This window comes from Dreissena polymorpha, chromosome 6, assembly GCF_020536995.1.
Source record: "Dreissena polymorpha isolate Duluth1 chromosome 6, UMN_Dpol_1.0, whole genome shotgun sequence".
In the NCBI taxonomy this organism is placed as follows: domain Eukaryota; kingdom Metazoa; phylum Mollusca; class Bivalvia; order Myida; family Dreissenidae; genus Dreissena; species Dreissena polymorpha.
The window spans coordinates 31,966,228-31,991,979 of record NC_068360.1 but is presented as its reverse complement, the minus strand read 5'-3'; the positions used below and the strand labels follow the sequence as shown (position 1 = coordinate 31,991,979).

The 25,752-nt window shown below is 35.2% G+C and overlaps 1 protein-coding gene across 1 annotated transcript in view; it reads right to left on the bottom strand.

Moving 5' to 3' along the window:
* LOC127836636 (uncharacterized) overlaps positions 1-25,752 on the bottom strand; it is a 255,189-nt gene that overhangs the window by 2,259 nt on the left and 227,178 nt on the right. Inside the window, exons 2-3 of the mRNA XM_052363316.1 lie at positions 1,237-1,323; positions 42-223 (exon numbers count right to left, since the gene is read on the bottom strand). The gene's annotated coding sequence lies outside the window, so the exon portion shown is untranslated. The remainder of the gene's footprint in view (positions 1-41; positions 224-1,236; positions 1,324-25,752) is intronic.

The following is a 25,752-nucleotide window of genomic DNA, read 5'->3' as shown; positions in this document are numbered from 1 at the left end:
GCAATTAATCCCAAAAGAGCTGAAGCATAGAGGGTCATCACCTGTCTGTTAGTGTCAGGATGCAACGCCCCGTCCAGTGCTTGAAAGTCAACATGTGACAATCTACTCCAGAAGGTATCTAACTGACGGTTGCCAGGGTTATCAAAGCGTTCAACATCTGGTAAGACGAGAATGATGTCAGCAACTGTGCAGGCCGCGCAGAAGTCGGCAGTGGTGGACACGCCTACAGCAACAGGAACTCATAAATTTATATGACATTACATACGGGGGCTATACATAATAACAAAATTATCCGAAACATTAAGAGTTTTATGTGTCACCATCTTTTAATCGGAAACTTTTTAAAGAAGATGTGTAAGTAGTAAATAATCTGTAATCTGTACAATATGCATTACTGACATTCATCTACTACGAGTATATCTGCTTATATTTGGTAAAACCACTTTGTATTTTCCGCAAGTGAGTTTTAGTTGGATAATAAAGTCTTAGGCTTCAAAATATGATGACCTAGAATGTGGCTCAACTTAACCTTACATGCACGACTCACGAAAGTTTGTACGACTTTTGGATAAAAGCTGCAATTATTAACTGTCAAGTTTCATTAAAATATTGTAATTATTGGTAAGCAAACTGTGGCTTCATCAGTTGTTAAGACTTCGTTACCAATCAGGGTGGGTAGGGCGCAGTCTCGCAGTTCTGTAGCCACGCCCACCAGTTCATCTTCTCTATCACTCGTGTCAGACAATACCAAGTGAACTCCATAGACAAAAATGTTGTACCGTGAAATTTAATATTTCGTCACTTATTACGATATTCATTTAAACGACATCGGGTCATTTAATTAACATGTAACATTCTCAAACATATAAATCCTAATACATGCTCCGTTTATTGTCTTCGTAATATGACCTACAAATATATGTGCCCAGGGATTATCCGATTCCTAGTAATTACTATTTAATATTTGTAACAAGGTTTTTGACACTATGTCTTCTTAAGTGCATTTTATAATTAATATATGAGACTATTACTAATGTACATAATATGAAGGAGAGAATAATTGCATACATTTATACAAGTAGTTTGAATAACAATAACTTTTTTCATTCGTAAAAAAATAGTCATCTACTCAGCAATATATTGGCTACATCTATCAATTCAAAGCTTAACGCCATATAAAAAATCTCAAAACAAGTCGCGTTCATATTTATCAAAAAGGAAAAAGCGCACATCTACCTGGTGTTGAAACACGTCTCCGGCTGCCAACAGTGGCAGTAATTGATAGGCAACTGATGAGCAGGCACCAGATATCAGCACGCGCATCTATAATAGACAGGTCAATTAACAGGCATTGGTGGCTACACGGTTCTCTACCAGTAGGGCACCAGATATCAGCACACGCATCTATAATAGACAGGTCAATTAACAGGCATTGGTGGCTACACGGTTCTCTAGCAGTAGAGCACCAGATATCAACACGCGCATCTAAAAAAGACAGGTCAATTACGGGCATTGGTGGCTACACGGTTCTCTACCAGTTGGGCACCATATATCAGCACGCGCATCTGTAATAGACAGGACAATTAACAGGCATTGGTGGCTACACGGTTCTCTAGCAGTAGAGCACCAGATATCAACACGCGCATCTAAAAAAGACAGGTCAATTACGGGCATTGGTGGCTACACGGTTCTCTACCAGTTGGGCACCATATATCAACACGCGCATCTATAAAAGACAAGTCAATTACAGGCATTCTTAGCTACACGGTTTTCTACCAGTAGGGCACCAGATATAAACACGTGCATCTATAAAAGACAGGTCAATTAACAGGCATTGGTGGCTACACGGTCCTCTACCAGTAGGGAACCAGATATCAACACGCGCATCTATAAAAGACAGGTCAATTAACAGGCATTCGTGGCTACACGTTTCTCTACCAGTAGGGCACCAGATATCAACACGCGCATCTATAAAAGACAGGTCAATTACGGGCATTGGTGGCTACACGGTTTTCTACCAGTAGGGGCGTACATGGGAGGGGTGGGTAGGGAACAATGCTGAAGCAACGACCATAGTCCCATGTAGTCGATCATGTAGTCAGAAAAATCTCATTATTGGCGCTCATGATTCGGGGTATTTTACAAAAAAAGATCGTGTTGAATACCGTTTCAAATACATAATACATTATTTTATTTACTAATCCGTTCTGTTTCACACCATGCTAATTTTGTGCCAGTTAGGACCCACCTAAAACCACCAGTGATTTTGTAGTTGTGGTCCGTTTTAGTATTGAACTGGCAAACTTAAAACAGTTCATGAATTGTGATCGAATGGCTTCGAACCATGTCGTGTTAAAAAATGCAAAATTCTTCGTTTTGAATAAATATGTTGTGTATATTTTCATTATTTATTATTTATGATCTATATTCTATAGTGTGTATATATATATTGCCTTTTGGCGATGTTTATGTTCTTAGAAGTTGCGATTACTTTTAATTATTGGACGACGACAGATACATCTTTAAATGATACCAGGCTTGCTAAATTTGCTATATATTAAAGGCCAAAAGTGTTTGTTATAAAAGTTTGAAGTTTTATAATGTGATCCTATGGGATATTGAATGAGTGCAATCGTAACTATATGACCGTGCTTTACCACACATAAATGAACATACCGAACACAAATATGGACTTATACAACACAATTTTGTCCATACATATATAGGATTCAGCGCAGATATTTTACAGCATCGATAAAAATTGAGACAATTTTGAATGAACGAAAAAGTTACAAACTAATAATGCTTTAAACGTATGATGGATTAGATTGATTAAAATAGGGGAGATAATAGCTGGTATGATATTGGTGACATAGCATTCACGGGAGACTAATCTATGAGTGGGTAAAAGAAAATAACCGATACGAGGGATACTTTTATCTTAAATTACTAGCGAAATAAAAGCTTACATTTGTTAAGAATTAAATTTAGTAGAAAAGATGTATCCCAAGTTGTACTCACTTTTGCATCTGTATGAAATAGTACTACAAACAGTGTATCCGTTCAACTTCAATTGCTTTCAATTGTTTGTGTTGAGTCAATGAAACTTGTTAGGGTCATAACTCATGATGCGAACTTTGGACCTAGTATATACGTTTGCACCAGTTATTTCCCTTTTCACGTACATAAAAAATGTAAACCAAGTTTATGACTTTTGTTTGATTTCATAGATAACAAAGTTAAGATCTACTGGAGAGGTTGATAAAAGGCATAATTCAAATAAATCATATGCTCAGAAAGTTTTAAGATATAATTTCACAATTAACAGAAAGCAACCGAACAAGGACGAGACACAGGCACAACAGATTTGAGCAATTTGGCCAGTGCATTGGTGATTAGTAATAACTATTTTTGTAACTTGTATTTAGGCTAAATAAGATAGATAATTCATTATCTCCATGACATGCAATGAACTTTAGTGTTCATCATTATTATAAGTTCTAGTGTTTTGACGAAAATGTATTCATAAATGCGTTTTTACAACGTGGTGAATAATTGTGTACATTTGAATTGATGGACATTAAATCATTGTTGAAGGCTCGCATTCCCTTAAATTATAAAATGTGCGCATTTCTAGCGAGCATTGAATTTTCCCGCTGCAATTCAATAAATCAAGGTCAAATGAGATCTTAAAACAAAACATCTTACATCATATAGACTGTGAACACACTCGATGCTGATAAACCCCTCGTAAATAATGCGGAAAGAAGTATTTGACCTTATCACAGCATCGTGAAATAAAGTACTATTGCATTTAAAAAAAAAGTATCTTATAACTGAAATAATTTTCCGATAATCGTTATTAAACGGACATTCACCAACGTTTTGATAACGTTCCATGTTTAATGCTCTCAGATCAGAAATCCAAATCATCGCTTTTTTTCTTTTGTATTAATTGAGCAACATTTGAGCAATAACTCGAAATTCGTTTTTAATGAATAAATAATAATAATAAGTGCGTTCTGAATAAGCGTTGTATATGTGTGTCGTATGTGGGGGATGGGGTGGGCGGGGGAAGTAGCGTTCCTTATAAATAAAACAACGATAGAGCGAAAACTATGTTCATTTAATCGGCTCCCAATATTCAGAATACATGTTGTAATCGCGATTAATATTAACGACCTGGTGACGACTCTTTTGAGTTGTTAGTTATTAATTAAGTACCGATAATTGTCTCCTGTGATTTTAGAATCTTATAAATACTTGAACCAGAATTAAGTTGTTTTTTAACAAATGCACTTGGCTTTTGCCCTCAGAACACGCGTTTGATGGGTCGCACTGAAAACCTCAGGAACAGTTCAAATCCAGTTTCAATCCAAAAGATTACAATTATTAATTTTGTGTTTGAAAATTCAATTATTCGCTTCATCTTAAATACATTTCCTTGTTTGACTTCCTCAATTTAAGCTTTGTGAGTATAATTTTAACCACACGAGTCTGATTCGATGGTCTTATTTGTGGACGATCATACCATAAGCCGGATTCATCACAAAATAATACATCAAACTTGGGTCTTCATCCTATCAGATCCATGTATTACAAGATAAACTTGGCCATTGTCAACCGCAGCTTTTGAAATATCTTTTGTAAGTTTTTGTCACTGACATTTTTTTGGTTCTGTAAATTGATAATAAAATCATAATGTTAGATCAATTTATATTTTTCTGATTATATGTTAAGAAGAATTCAAAAAAGTCTTTAAATAAAAATGTAGAGGTAACACAAAGTAATTATAATAATGATTAATACAATTTTTAAGGCGAAAATACACTATTATGGTATGGCGGTATTCTTGTGATTATCTATAAGTAATGGTATTGTACAAGTGCATATTTGGACTTAGGTAAGCAGACAGTCTTAAACCGAAATTAAAGGGGCCTTTTCACAGATTGTTGCATATATTTAAGTTAGTCATTAACTGCCTTATATTGATAAATGTTAACATTGTATCTAAATAGCTCCAGTAAACAAACAAGAAAAAAATTTAAGAAAGAAAAAAGTAACCGTCAACTGGGCTCGAACCACTGACCCCTGGAGTAAAAGTCTATTGCCTAGACCACTCGGCCATCCGTGCTCATACAATGAGTGATGTATTTTATACGTTATATCAGCAATCCTCGTAGTATCACAAAATATAACGACAACTACAGAACTCTCAAAATTATTAAATCGTTTCGCGTTGCAACGCTTTATAATTTTCAGGTTTTTAAAATCGTAAAAAGATGAAAATAATGGATATTTAAGAGCATGATAAATGTTCAGTATTACTGTTTCCTCACAAATATAATCACTACAATAAATTTGCGAATCTGAAACATTTTTTTTTATTTTGTCAATTAACCAAAACGTTAAAAGGCCCCTTTAATTTATAACTTCGGAATGTACTATAAAACGATAGTGATAGTGACATGTACGTGTCTGCATATTTGATTTTATCTTGCGTTGTGTACATAAACAAGCACACAACGATAAATATACGCATTAATGAGGATATGATTTTACATCAGATTCACATTTATCTTCCTTAAGCGTGTATATCCGGCAAACCTAACGGAAGTCCTCATGGAGTAGTTACCAGTCATTTTTAACGAAAGAAACACAGGAATTCATTGAAAACAACTTCATTCCTTTAATCAGTATCCAGATAGAAGAGCCATGATAATTTGGAAAAGCCTAACAATGACATTTAAACAATTACAACATGAAAAGTGAATGTTTCGTATATGCGACCTTGTTTATACGACGAATAAAGAAAGGTGTAAATCTCATTCAAACTGCTTTTGACCAATCAAGACAACCGTGCCTTTATTAAGAAATAGTCTTGTTCTTCTGACAGTCCCGGTGTGGAGTACGTGTTCATCAATCACGATTCAGGAAAAACTGCAAAACTTCTCATTCTGCCGATAGCGCTGTCCATTATTTGGAGACTGGGGTGTTACTGAAGCAAATATATTACGTCAGTCTGTGGTATAACAATGAACGTATCTTCTGACAATTTATGGTATAAGAACGAGGATGCGATTTATTGAGTATTGAGCATCCCTTATATATGATAATTTGAGGATGTTTAACTGAATAATGCTAAATGACGACAGTGACACATACATGTGCCTTTGATAAAAAAACAATTCATCCCATATTGGTGGTCATTTCGGTGTTTCATCATAACGCCTATGATCATTTAGTTGATGATTCAAAGTGAGAAAAGTCAATCCAGTTTGCGTCCAAAAACAGCGCCACTGTCTGCAGAGAACAAACAATTCATGTTATTTAAAAAAGGCATCTTTTGTGTGCCGAAGAGGGAGCGCATACTTAACATTTTTGTGACGCTTTGTCTTGAAACTACGATGATGGTGGACATATCCCTTCCAAATATACATCATGTTGAATTACATCAAGATTTCAGATGTCAGATTGCGTAGTCGATTGTCAACACTCTACATTGCGGAAACACATTATGTTCAGAGTTTTATTTGTTGCATGTAAGAATGTAGATGCTCTTTCGGTTGTCAAAATACTATAAATTGAAAAACTTACGTGTTTCCTACTAAGAAGTATCTTGAATAACGTCTGATTACTTATTGAAATGTCAAAATTGTATCTGTGAAATTGTAATGTATATCTTTTAACGCCGTATTTTACATTACAGTCCTAAACATGTTCTCTAAAAGGAACTTCTTAGTTCTTACGCAATAATGACATATTTCATAATTGTTAAATTCTTTATCAACGGATTTTTGCACAAGTTTTTGAATAAATCAGTAAAATATAACCATATCGATAATGACTCCAGTAATTATCATGAAACGAGCAATACCACTTTAAAAAAAGTTTAAACACAATGTAAAAATATATTTTTCAGTGGAAATCATTAAACAGTTTATCGCAATCGAACCCGCACCAAATAAGTATCCATTTTATGCCTCTCAATATCATGTGTGTGAACTCATGGCTGTGATTAAAGATTGGCGCATTAATCTCATTAAGAACCCGTACTATAAACCTAATTGTCCATTCTTGAAAACGCTCCGTCAATATTCCCTTAGGCTACAACGTGTTGAATGTCGTGTCTTTAAACCGATGTTATATTCGGCACAAAAAAATTTCCGGTATATAATATTTATATGTGGGAACTTTGACGGCAGAGCAAACGTTCGTTATGTTTGATGTGAACCTTGTATATTACATGTGTGTGACGTGCGGTACGCGTTTGTGTTCAACTGCATGTTTCTTATTAAGTATTGCGTTCACAACATAGCACTTACAATATGACATATATAATGAAGACTATATCAATGTGGTAGCAAAAATTATAGACTTTATTAGTTTGCAGCAAGCACTTAAGTAATTTTTATGTTGCGTTAGGCTGCGTGAGTGATGAAAACTTAGATCTATTCTAAAAGGTAAAAACACGAACCAAGAATGTAATGTATTTTTTACAATGTGCTGGGATACAAGTAACAACAAAGGAAGATTATATCTTTAAGTTAAAACACACATGTAACGTTCAAACTTAACACACGTGAATTCACTTGATATTAAAACAGCATTTCGCACATGTTTTCTTAAACAAAATGCAATAACAATTTTAACAATCTAATAAATGTATGAATGCTTGCTTTTTATGGAAGTGTTGCTTTTTCCCCGTTCGTTTCTTTTAACGTCAATATGACGCGCTTAGACTAAATGTTGACTTTAAGTTTTAAGCACACAACACCCTAGGATCATCCCACAGAGACGCCGTTGCTAAGTAGCCAGGACATTTTGCACTTCCCCGTTGCGTTATCATACAAACCGGATGGCGCGCAGCCTTACACATCACAAATATAACAAAAATAAACGCCTGCATTCTTCTTTATAATTGCTTTGGAAAACATATGCTCTTCAGAAAGAAAAGCGTAAGTACAGAGACAATACGAGATTTATCGAAATATATTACTTTAACTTTGTTACTTTATACGGGCTATATATAAAAACTAGATTTTCTCCTTTATATAGTTAATAACATTTAGCTTTTTTCTGCTTGTTGTCTTGCTACACGTTAATGCTGTATTTTTTTAATAAAAGAACATGTTAACGTTAAATGGAATGCGAAAAACAAGTTACACTCGTCTTACGATAGCGAATGTCTTTTTCTGTGCAGTTCTTAGCTGCATCACACGCAGTACGGGATGTTACGCGGAGTTTTCGCGGCTTATTTTACATTATTACATATTGCTGGTCATAAACCTATAGATACAAACCAGAAAACCAAAAGAAAATTGAAAGAGAAATTTAAACATATGAGTCAACCGGCCACACGCGAAGTATCCGTACATATTTTAAATATGTATACGCGCGTTCTTCGAACAAACCTGTTTTAGTGGTTTGTCGGGCATTGCTATTTGATTCGAATATTAACAGCATCGAGAATCATCGCGCTCATGCTTAATTCGTTAGTCAATATGGTGGAATAATTCTAGTTAAATTAATTAAAAACAATATTTATCATGGTATTGTTGAAAACACATTAAGAATCTATTATTGATATACCATAATTATATCGCTGGATATCTCCATTTAACATCTTTCTGGTCTAAAGAAAATTCCAGTTCACCTAGTTCACGCTATAGCGTCTTTATTATATAACGATTATTTTACTGGCCGCGAACTCCGGTCAGCACATAAGGTAGTCGTGAAGACGCAGCGATGACCTGTATATAAACTCTAACATTCACACACACTAGCCGCGAATTGACCCGATAACTCGCGGGTTGAAATGCAATGCATTAAAGTAAGGCCTCGCTTCCACTGCTCTTTATACTTTTACATGTTAACATGTTGACAGGAACATGGAAGTTAGTACTAAGTATGAGAAAATAGCCTTTAAGTACAAACGTTCTCGCGCTGGCAATACTCTGAAAATAGGTGCACGCACAAACTGTATTGATGTCGAGATTGAGTGTAAAACTGTTCTATCTATTAAGACTTTTCATAAAAGATAAAATTGTTTCATGCTGAACACGCAGTAAAACAGTGTTACAAAGACGCGGACATGTTTCCAATGTTCTCAAATCAGCCTATGGGATAAATGAAGTGTATTCATTCTGACCTAGCCCCGGGAAATTTTATTTGAATTTTATTGGACAGTTACAAAGGTCAGGTAAGGTGAAAAGCTGGCGTATACAGCTACGCCGAAAAAAAAAAGATATACGGGTTGATTTCGTTTGGTATTAGAGAAAGATAATCAGGTATATCAATGCAATCCAAGACAGAGAATGCCTTTTTCTCTGCGAAGTTCTTGAATGCATCACCTCCACATCAAATACGGGGTGTTGCGCCATATTTCGTGGCTTTTGTCACATTATTTGAAATTGGGATTATCTAAGTCAATGCGCGAAATTAGCACTAACTACCTGTCAAGTTCATAAACGAATGCGAACGACAAAGAAAAATCTTACCGGGCATGAGGTTCGGCTACTTTTGAAATTAACCGGACCTCACCAGATTTTACTTGACCTTGTTCTTATTGTACGCAATCAAAATGAATTCCTTTTATTCAGTTTAATTTTATCGTATTGAGGTTCAAATATTATTAAATAATTAAGCATTCAGTAAAATGATTACTAAATTTAGACGTGTTATTTATAAAACATATGGCAAATTTTCAATTTAATGCGAAAAAAGTTGTTTAATGTTTGTGTAATTTAAAAGTATTTTTAAACAGCAATATTAAACCTTAGAGTTTTCTGTGAAACATTACAGTCGCTTGAAATGTTTACTTTTGCATCACATGTTGAAAAGGTCAATGTAAAGGGAAAGTTCAGATTGGTCCGCGCTGTCACTTTAAAATCAAAACAAGGATTCAAATCAGTAAAAGTCATTTCAAGCAATAAAACTATTGTGTTTTGTGTACGTCAAGAAACTTTATGAAGGTTTCGACTGGTTCTTAAAATAGCACCAGCTGCGTCATCACTGCAGATTGTACTTTTGCTCGACTGGTTGGTAATAAACCGTACAATTTTATCTTGAAACCATCAATCGAAGTAAAATAAACATAAACCAGTCAATATTTTTCATTTCCAACCAAAACATGTTATATATATATCCATTTTTGGCGGACACGGGGATCGCCAGTTTCGGAATTGATACCGGACCACAGTAAATTATATAGGACACTTCAGGGGTCCGACATCTTTCGCATTGTTAAGTTTATACTGTTCATTACTCTTTTCCGTGTGGGTATTTGTGTTTCATCATATGTTGTATCTATGTTCAAAAGGATAAGTTGCTATCTCGTTCGGGCTTGAACATAACAACACGAATGTACTGTTCATTACTCTACAATAGTTAAAAAGTCAAAGAATGGGTAAAATGATTGCCAGTATGTTCTGTGGACTATAAATGCCTGGAAACAAAACAACAACAACACACTAAATACGTGTTCAAAAGCATTATGGCAGACATTCGAAGAATGGCAAATATCGCAGGAAAAGCGACATTCATACCAACAGACGACATTCAGTCGCCACAGTCAAACAGTTATATGGAAGGATTTATCCGCCAGTACATGCTTATTGCTAAATGACAAGTTCATATTTCTAAATGACAATTGTTATTGCTTATTGACAACTCCACTTTGACATATTACAACTTGCATTTGAATTCTGTTACATTTTAAAATATTCGTTTGATTCTTGCATTTGCTGTAGAAACAATTCATTGTTCATGCGCATTAAGGCTTATATTAAGTCCCTTCATGAATACCATTTGTTTTGGTGTAATGGAATTTGCGTCCAGCTTTTCAATATTAAATGTTAATTTACACTACTGCTATTGACTTCTGTGCTTGCCTAAGTACATTTTACTTTGTTGCTGCTTCGATGATCTTACTACAGTGTTATGTACTGTGTTATTTTATTACATGGAAACAATAATACATTTGACGTTCTAGCGCAAATTATACAGGGAGACAACTCTGGCAGGTGTACGATAATGTCCAGCGTGCAGACTACTTTGTCGAAAGATTTATATTGGAGTCCGAGCTTGTTTTGCTGATAGTACATACCGCAAAAGATGTATTCATTCAGAAAAGTTTATTATAAAGAACATGATTACGCATGTATGGTTGCGTTTATAGGTGCGTGCGAGAGTGAGCGGTGGTTGTGTTTTGTGCTTTCATCTATGTTTCCATGCTTATGACGATTGTGCGAGAATATATTGCGAAGCCCCTTTTTACTTTGCGAGATCATAAGGGGAGCGAAGTTCCCGGAGGAAAACCCACCTGTCCAGTATGTGAGTAACAACTAAACCCACATGCACCGAGTGGGTTCTATCAAGTCCGCCTATGTAAGGAGCGAATGTTCAAAGCACCACTCTAGCTTGATAGTCACGCGATACTCAAATCTGTCCTGACAAGTGATCAAACACTTAAAAGGGTTGAACGCTCTGGGCACTTATTAATTGTTAAATGAGAAATTAAGCAATTTGTGCACTAATTGCAAAATGGCGGGAAAAATACACTCTGTTGGACAACAAAAAATAGTTAAGCTGGTACATCGACTTTCAACAACAAAAATGTGGCCATCGTGTGTTCTTTAGATAAAAACTACACCCAGTTGCTTATATGAGCATCAAAACTGCTAAGATAAACATTATCGAAGACATTGTGAACGACGATGTGTTTTTGTTTGTTTTAAAACGGTTTATTTTGATTGTCTGAGTTGTTTTAGCCCAACTTCAAATTTCGCACTTTAAAAACGATTCTCAATACGCTATCCCCTGACAGATGGCAATTTACACAAAATGCTTCAAACTGTTAAAAGGATTTAACATAAAAAAGTTACATGCGTGAAAGACATTCATAAACATTCATTGTGTTCTGCGTTGCATAGAAGCATTTCCAAAAATTAATATATCACGCCATCTACAAAATACTCTTCTCTCATTGGCTGTTTGACGTCACATATGGGGCAGTAGAAACATTCAAAATGGCCGCCCGGAATCGTCGATTCAACAGTAACAGCGCATTTGGATTTTCTACTGCTTATCGATATGAGGCTGTATAAAATAACTGGTTGCTCAAATATGTTTTGTACTCTGTGACCTACAAAAGGACTTTCTGCGCTTTTCCTTTCGTTGGGTTCGTTATCAAAAATGAGTTTGAAGAGCAGAAAATTGAGATGCAGAATGACGGTAAACTCTTTACAAATAGGGTCTACGCAGAATGACAGCACAATTTTCAGTGAAACTTACAAATAACAATTTAACTAGTGAAGATATTCATATGACATGCATGCATTAGCGAAATATGTGTACTCAACTTTCATGGAGAGTTATTTTAAGCCATAAACATTCAGAATTCAACATAGATAATTTCAGTGAAAGTGTGTTTCAGAGCGGACCGTTTTAATGTCACTTTACAAGAAAGAACAGTGTCAGTATTCTTGGTCAAAAATTGTAAATGACAAACATGGTTTGATTTTTATTTTAGTGGATCTGCGTTTTATCAGATTCATATGCATATTCTGCTTATTATGTTTGTTTAAACACCAGACCAAAACAAAGTAACTGTAAACACATGTCTTTAAAAGGAAAATAGTTTTTTTGTACTAATAACCCAGCTCCTAACATTACCCCCCACAAATTTTGGCTAAACTCAGAAGCAGAAAATTGAGACGGAGAGTTGTTGGCGTGATATAATCGTTACAGGGTTAGTTACTGACCCGATACGGGATATACGGTTCTGTGGAAAACCATATCGGGGCGAGACCTTCGGCTCGCCCCGATATGGTTTTCCACAGAACCGTATATCCCGTATTGGGTCAGTAACTTACCCTGTAACTATGAATATCAGTCCATTTGTTAACGTTTATACGCATTTAAATAAAACTTGCTTATAATCAGTTAACATTTAACAACTGCATAAAATATAAATTTTCAAAATATAGAAACCCTTGACAATTGCGTACATTATAAAATATTGTTACTAAACAATAGATTCTTTAAAAAAAATGGTGTGCACTTCATATTTTGTGCAATATTGTATACTTGATAATTTTAATTGTAAAATGCTTCTATTTGTCCTTCAAATTAAAAGATATTATTTATTAATATATAAAATTCCGCAATATCTCTGATCTTGTTATCTAACTAGATTCACGAACGTTTGGACGAATTTTAAAATATAGCTGCAATTTCTGATTATTCCATGTTTTTGATATTTTTTCTAATTTACGGTAGTATTGTTCTTTGGGGTTGTGGGGGGGGGGGGCGGAGAACCCGGAGGATATCGCTCTCCCGGTATTATGACCACTAACAAAACTCACATGCGTGTCAATTGAAAACGGGTCGCCGGAAATTTTGTTGACTTAACGCAGTTAGATGGACGTTTTCACAGTTTGGCAAAATAATGATTTTCAGAAGAAAGTGTCATAGATTCAAACAAGAATGCATACATTTTTGTAAACAGGCGAAATAACGCTCCTGGCTTAGAAAAATTATTTCTTCATTTATGGATACTCATCATTCGAAATCGATAAAATAATAAAGATTTTGTAACGCTTTTCTTCGATAATTTTTAAAATACAAGTATTACTTACATAGCGCTTATTATTCGCAATAATTTATAAAAGCGTGCTTGGTGCAGTGGTTACCCTCTTGCTTTAGCTTCCAGAGGACCCGGGTTCGAATCCCGGGGAAACATTATAAATTTGTTTGAAAACGAATTAAATGAGACTTTTCTAAACTGCGAAAATCTGCAACAGTCCCTTAAAATGATTTATAAGATTTATGAAAATGAAAATGACGTGCAAATCTTAGAAATTATTTAACTGGGTAAAGTCAACTTAATATCCATTGACGACTCCAAAGTGCGCAGCTGTGTTAATAATAATCGTTCTGTGTGACTGAAACGCAAAGACGGGTGTACGAAAGTACTGGAATTTTAACCACGCACCGATTTGTTTGGGCACACGCAACTAGCTTGCTTCTGCCGTTTTCCTGACTCGCAGTGACAGGGCTTTTTCGACAAAAAATAGCTGAAGGTTTAATAGTAAAAAATATAACTTGGAGTTTACTGATCCCGATATTTCTGGTTCTCCGCTTTATATGAATTACATAATTCAAATTGTCATATCGCATTTGATAAACTTCATGTTGCGTCATGCCTTGCAACATGCTTCGTGCATATTGCCTTCGTCTTGTTGAATTGCTAGTGTAATTACTAGTGTAATTGCTAGTGTAATTACTAGTGTAAAGTCGGAATGTACAAACATTTTATTGGTAACGAATAGCACAAAACAATAAGTATTTGTCATATACCAAAATGCAATTGTAATATGTCTGCATGGAGCTGTCGTTAAGCAATATGCACTTGTCATTAAGCAGTATGCAATTGCCATTTAGCAACATGAATGTACTGGCGGACATTCCCTTCCATAGAAGATGATATGTTTGCACAGCAAATGTAACTAGGCAAAATGCAACTACCATGTATCAAAAAGCATGTCAGTAGTTAAAATAAGAATGTCATTTAACAGCATGCATGTTCTGTATTAAAATAAGAATGTCATTTAATCGCATGCATGTACTGGCGGATATTTCCTTCCATACAGTTCATCTTTACGGGCAAGTTAAACTTTCAATGCAATGTCACCGCAGCAACGTTTTTTAAACAGTGACAGTAAATTTAACATTAGTCAATTATGAACCTGTGTTCGCGGGGGTATGGCAATGATATATGCCGGCTTACCCCTATGTATTGTATAATCAGAAATATACAGATTTTTCGCAATGTTAAATTTGCTTTTGGACATATAGTAAACAAAAAGCTGTTCAATAAGCAATGGAACCTTTTACGGGGAATTTGAGTGCACGGTAAAAGAATTATTCCAATCGTGAGCAAAATCCTATTAATAGAACAAAGCCGCAACTTTGACAATTATAATTATGCTAGCTAATGTAAATAAAAAACTGAAGAAAATCGAATTGTTAGCTGTACGACTGAAATAACGCGAAAACCGCATACAACAGGAATCTGCATAGGAGATAAAACACTATTCTACAGCACTACCGGGAAAAAGAGCAGTGTCAGACGGATGTACCTGATTCTATTGAATTAAAAATCAGAATTGCAAACGCATTCAGAGACATTAAAGTGCACCGTGTCCATAAAATATGTATTTTTAACAGCACAAAATATGCATAGAGTTGCACACAATTTTCACACTATCCGAATAGGGATCGAGTGCGGGGCGTCCAAGGCGCTCAAATGGACCCCTTACGTGTACCGTTGAGGAGCTCACATCAGACACGCTGTAGAGGGGTATTGACGTGGTAGTCACCACTGCGACATTCGTGCTGAGACAGGCATTTGTTCGCCGTTTTATACCATGTATTACTTGTATTTCTTTGAGTGCTGCTATTTTTCCAGCCATGTCAGACCGAAAGTAACAAGCGTTAACTGCGTATTAATTAGGGATGTCAACGAATATCCGAATATCCGAATATTCGGTCCCGCACCGAATATTCGAATACTATTTTCCGAATCGAATATTCGAAAGAAAAAAATCGAGTAATTTCAAAGACTTTGTATTCATGAAATTTGCTTCAAACATTGTAAACAATGTTCCTCGTGTCCTAGTGTTTATTCCAGTAGGCGCGATATTGCGTCGCTATGGTGATGACAGTACACGTGTCATAAATCCCGCTTATTGCCTACCTTTTGGAAACTTTAATTGACCAAAGACAGTCACTTTGTGTCAAATTAATGACAGGTGCAAATCGCGTTGGCAATTAAAACACCGACCCGCACTTGATCTAATGACTCGAATTACATTTAAAACGATGAAAGATTAAATTAGTAAAGGAAAAGCCGACTTGGGGTAAAAAACAAATAAGAACTTATGCAAAAGATTTGTGATTATCGTCAATCGCGTTCTCCAATCAAGTGTGTTGTGGCATCTTGTTTCAGTATCTATCGCTGGTGTTTTGTCCGTATATAATAAATTTGTGTTTGTTTGATAGTGGTCGCTATGTAAATAATATGTTTAAGTTCAGCTTAAATTATTTCTAGATCTAACTGTTTTGTAATGTATTTGTTTTGTCGTCATGTAAATATTATGTTTCTCGTTCTATTGTTGATGTACAATATTAAAAGTTTAAAAACAGTTTTTGTCATTACATGTTAACAATTACATTAAGCTATAAACAGTCTCAATATCAAAATAAACAAAAGTCACCCAAAATTATCAAATTAATTTGAACGTTTTAAAATGTTTGACGTTATTTACACTGAAGGTTAAACGCGGCTGTAACCGTCCAATTCCCGCAAGAATTAACCCACCTACCTTCCAATTTGCCGATTTCCCTATCCATCTCCCTTTCAATGAAGTAAAAGTCCGATTCCTTTGTTCGATCAAGCCTTTAAACAAATATTCCCGAATATTTGATCAACATCTTATAAAAAATAATCAACAAAATCAACTGATAGGTGGTGGTGTGTAGCCTTAACGTGAGTTGTATTCAAACTTTGATCAGCGTAAAAAATGATATAAAACAGTGTTTTTCAAAAGTTTGTAATCAAGGATTTGGGATGAGGATGACATGTGAGTGACTCTTACTGGATAAAATGTAAATTAAAGCAATATAGTTCTAGAAAAAGTGTTTTTGATGAACTAATTGTGCTCGACATTACTCGTGCCTAAAATTGAAGTATACTGATCAAAAAAGATTGCATACAGCAGGTACAACCATGGCAAGTAAACAGGGTAAAACAGTGCAAAACCCACAAAAAACAAAAGAAACTGATAAGGGCAATAATAACGCCAAAGAATTAAATGATAATAAAAGAAAACGAAGTGAAGTCTCCAGTACTTAGTCTAGTGAACTAGAGACAAGTCTTGCTGAGGCACCAACAAACCAAAAGCAGAAAAAGAAAAAAAAAGAAAGGACAGCTTTCCGACACAAGTATTGATTGCATTGATGAACTTGATACAGAAGAACCAAATGTGTCATGTTTTAAGAAAGAATTAGAAAACGTACTAAAGCAAATGAGGCAAATCAACTCCAAGCTAGAACGTTTAGATGGTTTGATGAACAGAGTAAATGGTAAGCTTGAACAAGTAGTGATGAAAGGCGATGGCAGCCTACGCGAAACATTAAAAGAGTTGATCAAAGAGATGAAAGACGACTTATTGAAATCGGTAATTAACACAATTGAGATTGTAGAAAGTAAAGTTTTTGAGAATGAGCAAGAGTATGACGCCCTAAGATCATTGTTAAAAACGATGGAAAGTAAGGTCAATGACAATGATGAAGCAAATGATAGGCTAGAAGAGATGGTTAAGAAACAAAAAGAGAAGTTGAAAAAGCTTGAAAACGAGACTGAACAATATAGCCTGAGAAACAATCTTAAAATACGGGGAATCCAAGATACCGATGCAAAAGAAACTGCAATTGATTCTGCGAAAATAGTTGTAAAGTTTCTCAACGAAAAAGGTATTGCGAACCTAAGCCTGTCTGACATTGACATCGCTCATCGGTTGCCCAACCCACTCAATAAAAATAGAGACATCATAGTGCGGTTCGTTTCAAGACTAACCAGAGAAACGGTGATGAGCAACAGACGGAAACTGAAAAGCACCCGCGTCTTCATTAATGAAGACCTGACTAGACTGAACCTTCACGTACTAATGTGTATCAAAAAAAGATGAGTGATGAAGTCAAAGACGCATGGTCAGTAAACGGAACTTTACGCTACAAAAACAAATCTGGTAGAATCCAAACAGTCCCGTACGAAAGCTACCAAACCTGGATTGACCTCCTTTGGCCATAAATGTGTAAAACAAACTAAACAAATATTCTTTATCGTAAATAATAGAAGTTTAATTATCAACACATATCACTAAAATTTTATTTTGAAAAGATCTGCATTCATAATAATATCATATAGACAGTGCTTAGTATGGATGATATATATCATTTTTTTCTCTTTTGATAACCCCAACTGCTTGTTGATCACCCTTCTTTTTTTGAAAACTATACTACACAATTACATACTGGAAAAGTCAACAAAACAATTCACGAGCAAATCATGCCTCTTCATGCTTCAATCATGTGAACATTATATATTTAATCCATTGAGGCGAGGCCGTTGTTTTATCTACCGATTTACCAGAGTAACCAAAATGCATTTTTAAACTAATAATTGTCGACATTTAAACTTCATTATAAAAATCTTGTGTGTAATAACCAGTGCCGTCGACAAGCAATATAACTGTTTGTTGTATGTTGCGTTGTATGAAAATATGTAAGCCTTGAATTGGCTTAGGATCAATAGGTTTAACAAAAATGCAACGCATATATTAGTTGTATTGAGCTTATGTGTGAGCTATATTATGGACATATTAGTACCTTGATAGTGCCTTTAGTTGATGCTTTGTGTGTGTTTGTGTGTGTGCGAGCGTGCATGCGCGTGCATGCGTGCGTGCGTGGGTGTGTTTTGTGTTACTGAAGAGTTGCGATGATTGATAGTGTTGTTATATTTACAGATTTCTTTTACATATAGAAGCCCAACTGTATTATAACAACATTGTTTATATTACTCCTTAATTGGTTCATTTATGTCTAAATTGCATTTAGATAAAACAATTAGCATATACACGTACGTTTTAGGTGAGTTATAGTCAGATGTCAACAGACTTGAATATAGAATTTCGTCTTCATAAATATTGCACCTCCATATCAATATATAGGCTTTTAACAAGAAACAAAGCCTTTTATATACCTGATTCTAAACGACTAAGTTAAATACGCATGGAATATTCTTGGGTCACTTTCGGTTTTTCGTTAAACTGACCTAAGAACGATCGAAAAGATTATTTATTGATTAATCATAAATGCTTCCCTCAAAGTCCTCTTGTATTAGAATACAAGGTCTCCATACCGGGAAACATACGCGTAAATACGTTCATACTTATATTTATAACAAAAAAGTAACATTTAGATACCTAACGCTTGTACGGTTAAGACTACTGTATTTTTAAACGAACTACTCTGATTTATTATATGAATACTAACCCGATATATATTTTTCTGTAACTATGTATATGTAAATCAAACGACATTAATCATGGTGTATGTAAGAAATAACCGTGAATTAATATGCTAGTACTATAGTCCTCATGTATCTTGTCAGTATGTCACTGAATCTATAGCTTGATCTTTTTTCTATGATAGATTATTATACTTAGTACAGTTATAACTACCATTTATAGAAGCATACATGGTAAACTATCAACATTGTTTTTTTGTTTTTTTAAACTTATTTTATAAAATTAATACTGTCAGCCGCTGGCTAAAACTATCTTGTTTAACATTTGTATGGACATATCTTGTTTTTGTTTTTTTAATAAAACACAACCGAAAATGATTAAAAAATGAACGCGTGAATAAAAGAATTTATGAAAAACTCAAATGAAATAAAATATACCAATCTTACTACTCGGCCACAGATGCAGGGTGACTGTATTTTTTTATATGAATAAAATTTTTGTGTAAAATAGTTCGTATATAAAACAACACTGATTACATTATTTGTAACACATAGGCGTTGGTAAAATATGTGTATGACGATAGTATGTATAATATTAACAGTCATGAAAACAATGTGTTATGTTAAAATGTTGTTTATTGACATTATTGCATTTTAACTATTATATGTAAGCAAGGTAAAATAAGGGTCAAAGCATGAAGCCTGGAGGAACGCCTGTTTTTATATGGATGATGCAGAATTTGGATATGCAATGCGCTGTTTACGGTTTCACAGGTAAGGCATGATTAAGTTAAGTAGAGAGTCACATATTCCATATGACGAAGTTTTGTGGTGAGACCACGATGCCAAACTCGGGCAATATCATTAGAAATATCACAGAATACCCCACGCACTTACTTACTCTCCATTGCCTGGCATAATTTAAAATTTTAAAGGTACATTGGTCATAACTGGCAGATCACCCATGTTGAATTTCAGGTCACTAGGTCAAAGGTCAAGGTCACAGTGACTCGAAACAGTAAAATGGTTTCTGGATGATAGCTCAAGAATGCTTACGCCTAGGATCATGAAACTTCATAGGTACATTGATTATGACTGGCAGATGACTGCTATTAATTGTCAGGTCACAAGGTCAAAGGTCAATGTCACAGTGACAAAAAACGTATTCACACAATGGCTGCCACTACAACTGACAGCCCATATGAGTGAATGCATGTTTTACAAACAGCCCTTGTTCTGTGTTAAAATGTATGTACACGTCTGCGTTAAATAAATATGCTCATATTTGAAATAAAGCTAAAAAGGTGTATTGTTGTTATTAGTAATTTGAACCGTATTGTTCTGTGGGAAGTAAAAGTACTATCAACCAGACCTAAATGTGCGGGTAATTAAAGAGAACGAGAAAAGATGAAAATTAAGTAAGCTCAACTATTTTAAGCAATATTAACGGGTCACACTCTTACGATTCAAAATGTAAAGGGTCCCTAGACTCTATGATGATTACTTACACGAGGAGTGTCTAATTCATTGCTGCCGCATGTTCCTATCAGTAATGCAGTAACGCTTGTTTCGTTAAAGCAAGTCATATATTCACGTTTATAAATATTTAAATAGAAAACAAAGGTTCAATTGTCGCATATCCACCGCTTGATGTGTTTCGTATAAAGGTGCACGTATATTCAAACCAAACAATTGTGTTCTTAGATAAAAAGATACTACATGTGATCATATGTTGCCTCACAAGGCTTATTATGAATTTATTACATCGCCATCGAAATGAGATGTAAATATTTTATACATACACAGTGTTCTTTCAACACATCAAAATCACAATTTTATAGTCGCGTTTGCGAAAATAGGTCTTAATGCATATGCGGCCAGCGTAACTCAAACACGGTATGCGCAATTTCGCAGTAACGACATGAGCTACGCAGTCCGCTATAAAATCACGCAACTTTTCGTGGTCTCACAAGTTATTTACTGGCCAGATGGCGAAGAATCGAATTTAATGCGTCATTGTAGTTAGGTCGAAAACGTGCAGAAAGAAGTCCGGATTTCCGCAGTGATTTGGCCAATGCTGTGGGTGATTTCTCTGAAATCAATTATTAAAATATTCTGATTCATTCATTCGGGTGTACAGGCGTGAAATTTCCCTCACATTTAATATTTTGTTGATAAAAAATATTCAATGTGGAAAGCTTGGTAAGACATCTACGCCGAACAACCGAACTAGAATTGATCAAAATATGCTCACAACACAATTCTTGTGTTTCTTACATGGCTCTTAGAAGAACAGACCACGCTGCGGAGCAGTGAACAATATGATAAGGGTTAGTTACCCTAATCCTATATACCCTTGGTATGACTTGTGAGTGTTGAACTGGTGTGCTACAGCATTACTTAAATACGAACATACGATAATCAGATATCATGTACATAACTAAATGACATTAAAGGGATCTTTTCACGGTTTTGTAAATTGACAAAATTGAAAAAATTTGTTTCAGATTCGCAAATTTTCGGTTTAGTTATGAAATTTGTGAGGAAACGGTATCACTGAACATTTGCCATGGTCTAATATAGCCATTATATGCATCTTTTGACGATTTAAAAACCTAAAAATTATAAAGGGTTGCAACGCGAAACGATTGAATAATTTGGAGAGTTCGGTTGTTGTCGATTAAATTTGTGAAACTACGAAGATTGCTTATATAACGTTTAAAATACACATGTTGTGTATGCTTGGCAGGATAGCTCAGTTGGCTTATGCGTTTTTACTTCAGGATTCCGGGGGTCACTGGTTCTCGACCTGCTACGGGCTACATTTTTTTCCTTTTTTAAATGTTATTTTTGTTTTTTTACTGGAGCTTTTAAAATTTAATGTTTACATTTATCAATATAAAGCATTTAATGACAAACTTCAAAACATGCCAAAATTTGTGAAAAGGCCCCTTTAAGAATACAACTGATGTGATACGGCATTACTTATACGAGCATGGGGTAGTAGGGTATATCTCGCCTACAAAAATGACCTAACCCGTGTTGCTTAGAGCGGTCACGTGCCATGGTGTATTTTCCATACATCCCGAGTAATTTCCAAACATCCCGATTAATCGAGTAGTCGGTTGAGATATAATTGTTACACAGTAAGTAACTAATTGTTTATAGGATATACACCCTCAGTTCCCTACTCGAGCTTCGCTCTCATACACCATCAGCTACTTTCATGGAGAGTTATTTTAAGCCATAAACATTCAGTGTTCAACATAGATAATTTCAGTGAAAGTGTGTTTCAGAGCGGACCGTTTTAATGTCACTTTACAAGAAAGAACAGTGTCAGTATTCTTGGTCAAAAATGGTAAATGACAAACATGGTTTGATTTTTATTTTAGTGGATCTGCGTTTTATCAGATTCATATGCATATTCTGCTTATTATGTTTGTTTAAACACCAGACCAAAACAAAGTAACTGTAAACACATGTCTTTAAAAGGTAAATAGTTTTTTTGTACTAATAACCCAGCTCCTAACATTACCCCCCACAAATTTTGGCTAAACTCAGAAGCAGAAAATTGAGACGGAGAGTTGTTGGCGTGATATAATCGTTACAGGGTTAGTTACTGACCCGATACGGGATATACGGTTCTGTGGAAAACCATATCGGGGCGAGACCTTCGGCTCGCCCCGATATGGTTTTCCACAGAACCGTATATCCCGTATTGGGTCAGTAACTTACCCTGTAACTATGAATATCAGTCCATTTGTTAACGTTTATACGCATTTAAATAAAACTTGCTTATAATCAGTTAACATTTAACAACTGCATAAAATATAAATTTTCAAAATATAGAAACCCTTGACAATTGCGTACATTATAAAATATTGTTACTAAACAATAGATTCTTTAAAAAAAATGGTGTGCACTTCATATTTTGTGCAATATTGTATACTTGATAATTTTAATTGTAAAATGCTTCTATTTGTCCTTCAAATTAAAAAATATTATTTATTAATATATAAAATTCCGCAATATCTCTGATCTTGTTATCTAACTAGATTCACGAACGTTTGGACGAATTTTAAAATATAGCTGCAATTTCTGATTATTCCATGTTTTTGATATTTTTTCTAATTTACGGTAGTATTGTTCTTTGGGGTTGTGGGGGGGGGGGGGGGCGGAGAACCCGGAGGATATCGCTCTCCCGGTATTATGACCACTAACAAAACTCACATGCGTGTCAATTGAAAACGGGTCGCCGGAAATTTTGTTGACTTAACGCAGTTAGATGGACGTTTTCACAGTTTGGCAAAATAATGATTTTCAGAAGAAAGTGTCATAGATTCAAACAAGAATGCATACATTTTTGTAAACAGGCGAAATAACGCTCCTGGCTTAGAAAAAATATTTCTTCATTTATGGATACTCATCATTCGAAATCGATAAAATAATAAAGATTTTGTAACGCTTTTCTTCGATAATTTTTAAAATACAAGTATTACTTACATAGCGCTTATTATTCGCAATAATTTATAAAAGCGTGCTTGGTGCAGTGGTTACCCTCTTGCTTTAGCTTCCAGAGGACCTGGGTTCGAATCCCGGGGAAACATTATAAATTTGTTTGAAAACGAATTAAATGAGACTTTTCTAAACTGCGAAAATCTGCAACAGTCCCTTAAAATGATTTATAAGATTTATGAAAATGAAAATGACGTGCAAATCTTAGAAATTATTTAACTGGGTAAAGTCAACTTAATATCCATTGACGACTCTAAAGTGCGCAGCTGTGTTAATAATAATCGTTCTGTGTGACTGAAACGCAAAGACGGGTGTACGAAAGTACTGGAATTTTAACCACGCACCGATTTGTTTGGGCACACGCAACTAGCTTGCTTCTGCCGTTTTCCTGACTCGCAGTGACAGGGCTTTTTCGACAAAAAATAGCTGAAGGTTTAATAGTAAAAAATATAACTTGGAGTTTACTGATCCCGATATTTCTGGTTCTCCGCTTTATATGAATTACATAATTCAAATTGTCATATCGCATTTGATAAACTTCATGTTGCGTCATGCCTTGCAACATGCTTCGTGCATATTGCCTTCGTCTTGTTGAATTGATAGTGTAATTACTAGTGTAATTGCTAGTGTAATTACTAGTGTAAAGTCGGAATGTACAAACATTTGGTAACGAATAGCACAAAACAATAAGTATTTGTCATATACCAAAATGCAATTGTAATATGTCTGCATGGAGCTGTCGTTAAGCAATATGCACTTGTCATTAAGCAGTATGCAATTGCCATTTAGCAACATGAATGTACTGGCGGACATTCCCTTCCATAGAAGATGATATGTTTGCACAGCAAATGTAACTAGGCAAAATGCAACTACCATGTATCAGAAAGCATGTCAGTAGTTAAAATAAGAATGTCATTTAACAGCATGCATGTTCTGTATTAAAATAAGAATGTCATTTAATCGCATGCATGTACTGGCGGATATTTCCTTCCATACAGTTCATCTTTACGGGCAAGTTAAACTTTCAATGCAATGTCACCGCAGCAACGTTTTTTAAACAGTGACAGTAAATTTAACATTAGTCAATTATGAACCTGTGTTCGCGGGGGTATGGCAATGATATATGCCGGCTTACCCCTATGTATTGTATAATCAGAAATATACAGATTTTTCGCAATGTTAAATTTGCTTTTGGACATATAGTAAACAAAAAGCTGTTCAATAAGCAATGGAACCTTTTACGGGGAATTTGAGTGCACGGTAAAAGAATTATTCCAATCGTGAGCAAAATCCTATTAATAGAACAAAGCCGCAACTTTGACAATTATAATTATGCTAGCTAATGTAAATAAAAAACAGAAGAAAATCGAATTGTTAGCTGTACGACTGAAATAACGCGAAAACCGCATACAACAGGAATCTGCATAGGAGATAAAACACTATTCTACAGCACTACCGGGAAAAAGAGCAGTGTCAGACGGATGTACCTGATTCTATTGAATTAAAAATCAGAATTGCAAACGCATTCAGAGACATTAAAGTGCACCGTGTCCATAAAATATGTATTTTTAACAGCACAAAATATGCATAGAGTTGCACACAATTTTCACACTATCCGAATAGGGATCGAGTGCGGGGCGTCCAAGGCGCTCAAATGGACCCCTTACGTGTACCGTTGAGGAGCTCACATCAGAAACGCTGTAGAGGGGTATTGACGTGGTAGTCACCACTGCGACATTCGTGCTGAGACAGGCATTTGTTCGCCGTTTTATACCATGTATTACTTGTATTTCTTTGAGAACTGCTATTTTTCCAGCCATGTCAGACCGAAAGTAACAAGCGTTAACTGCGTATTAATTAGGGATGTCAACGAATATCCGAATATTCGGTCCCGCACCGAATATTCGAATACTATTTTCCGAATCGAATATTCGAAAGAAAAAAATCGAGTAATTTCAAAGACTTTGTATTCATGAAATTTGCTTCAAACATTGTAAACAATGTTCCTCGTGTCCTAGTGTTTATTCCAGTAGGCGCGATATTGCGTCGCTATGGTGATGACAGTACACGTGTCATAAATCCCGCTTATTGCCTACCTTTTGGAAACTTTAATTGACCAAAGACAGTCACTTTGTGTCAAATTA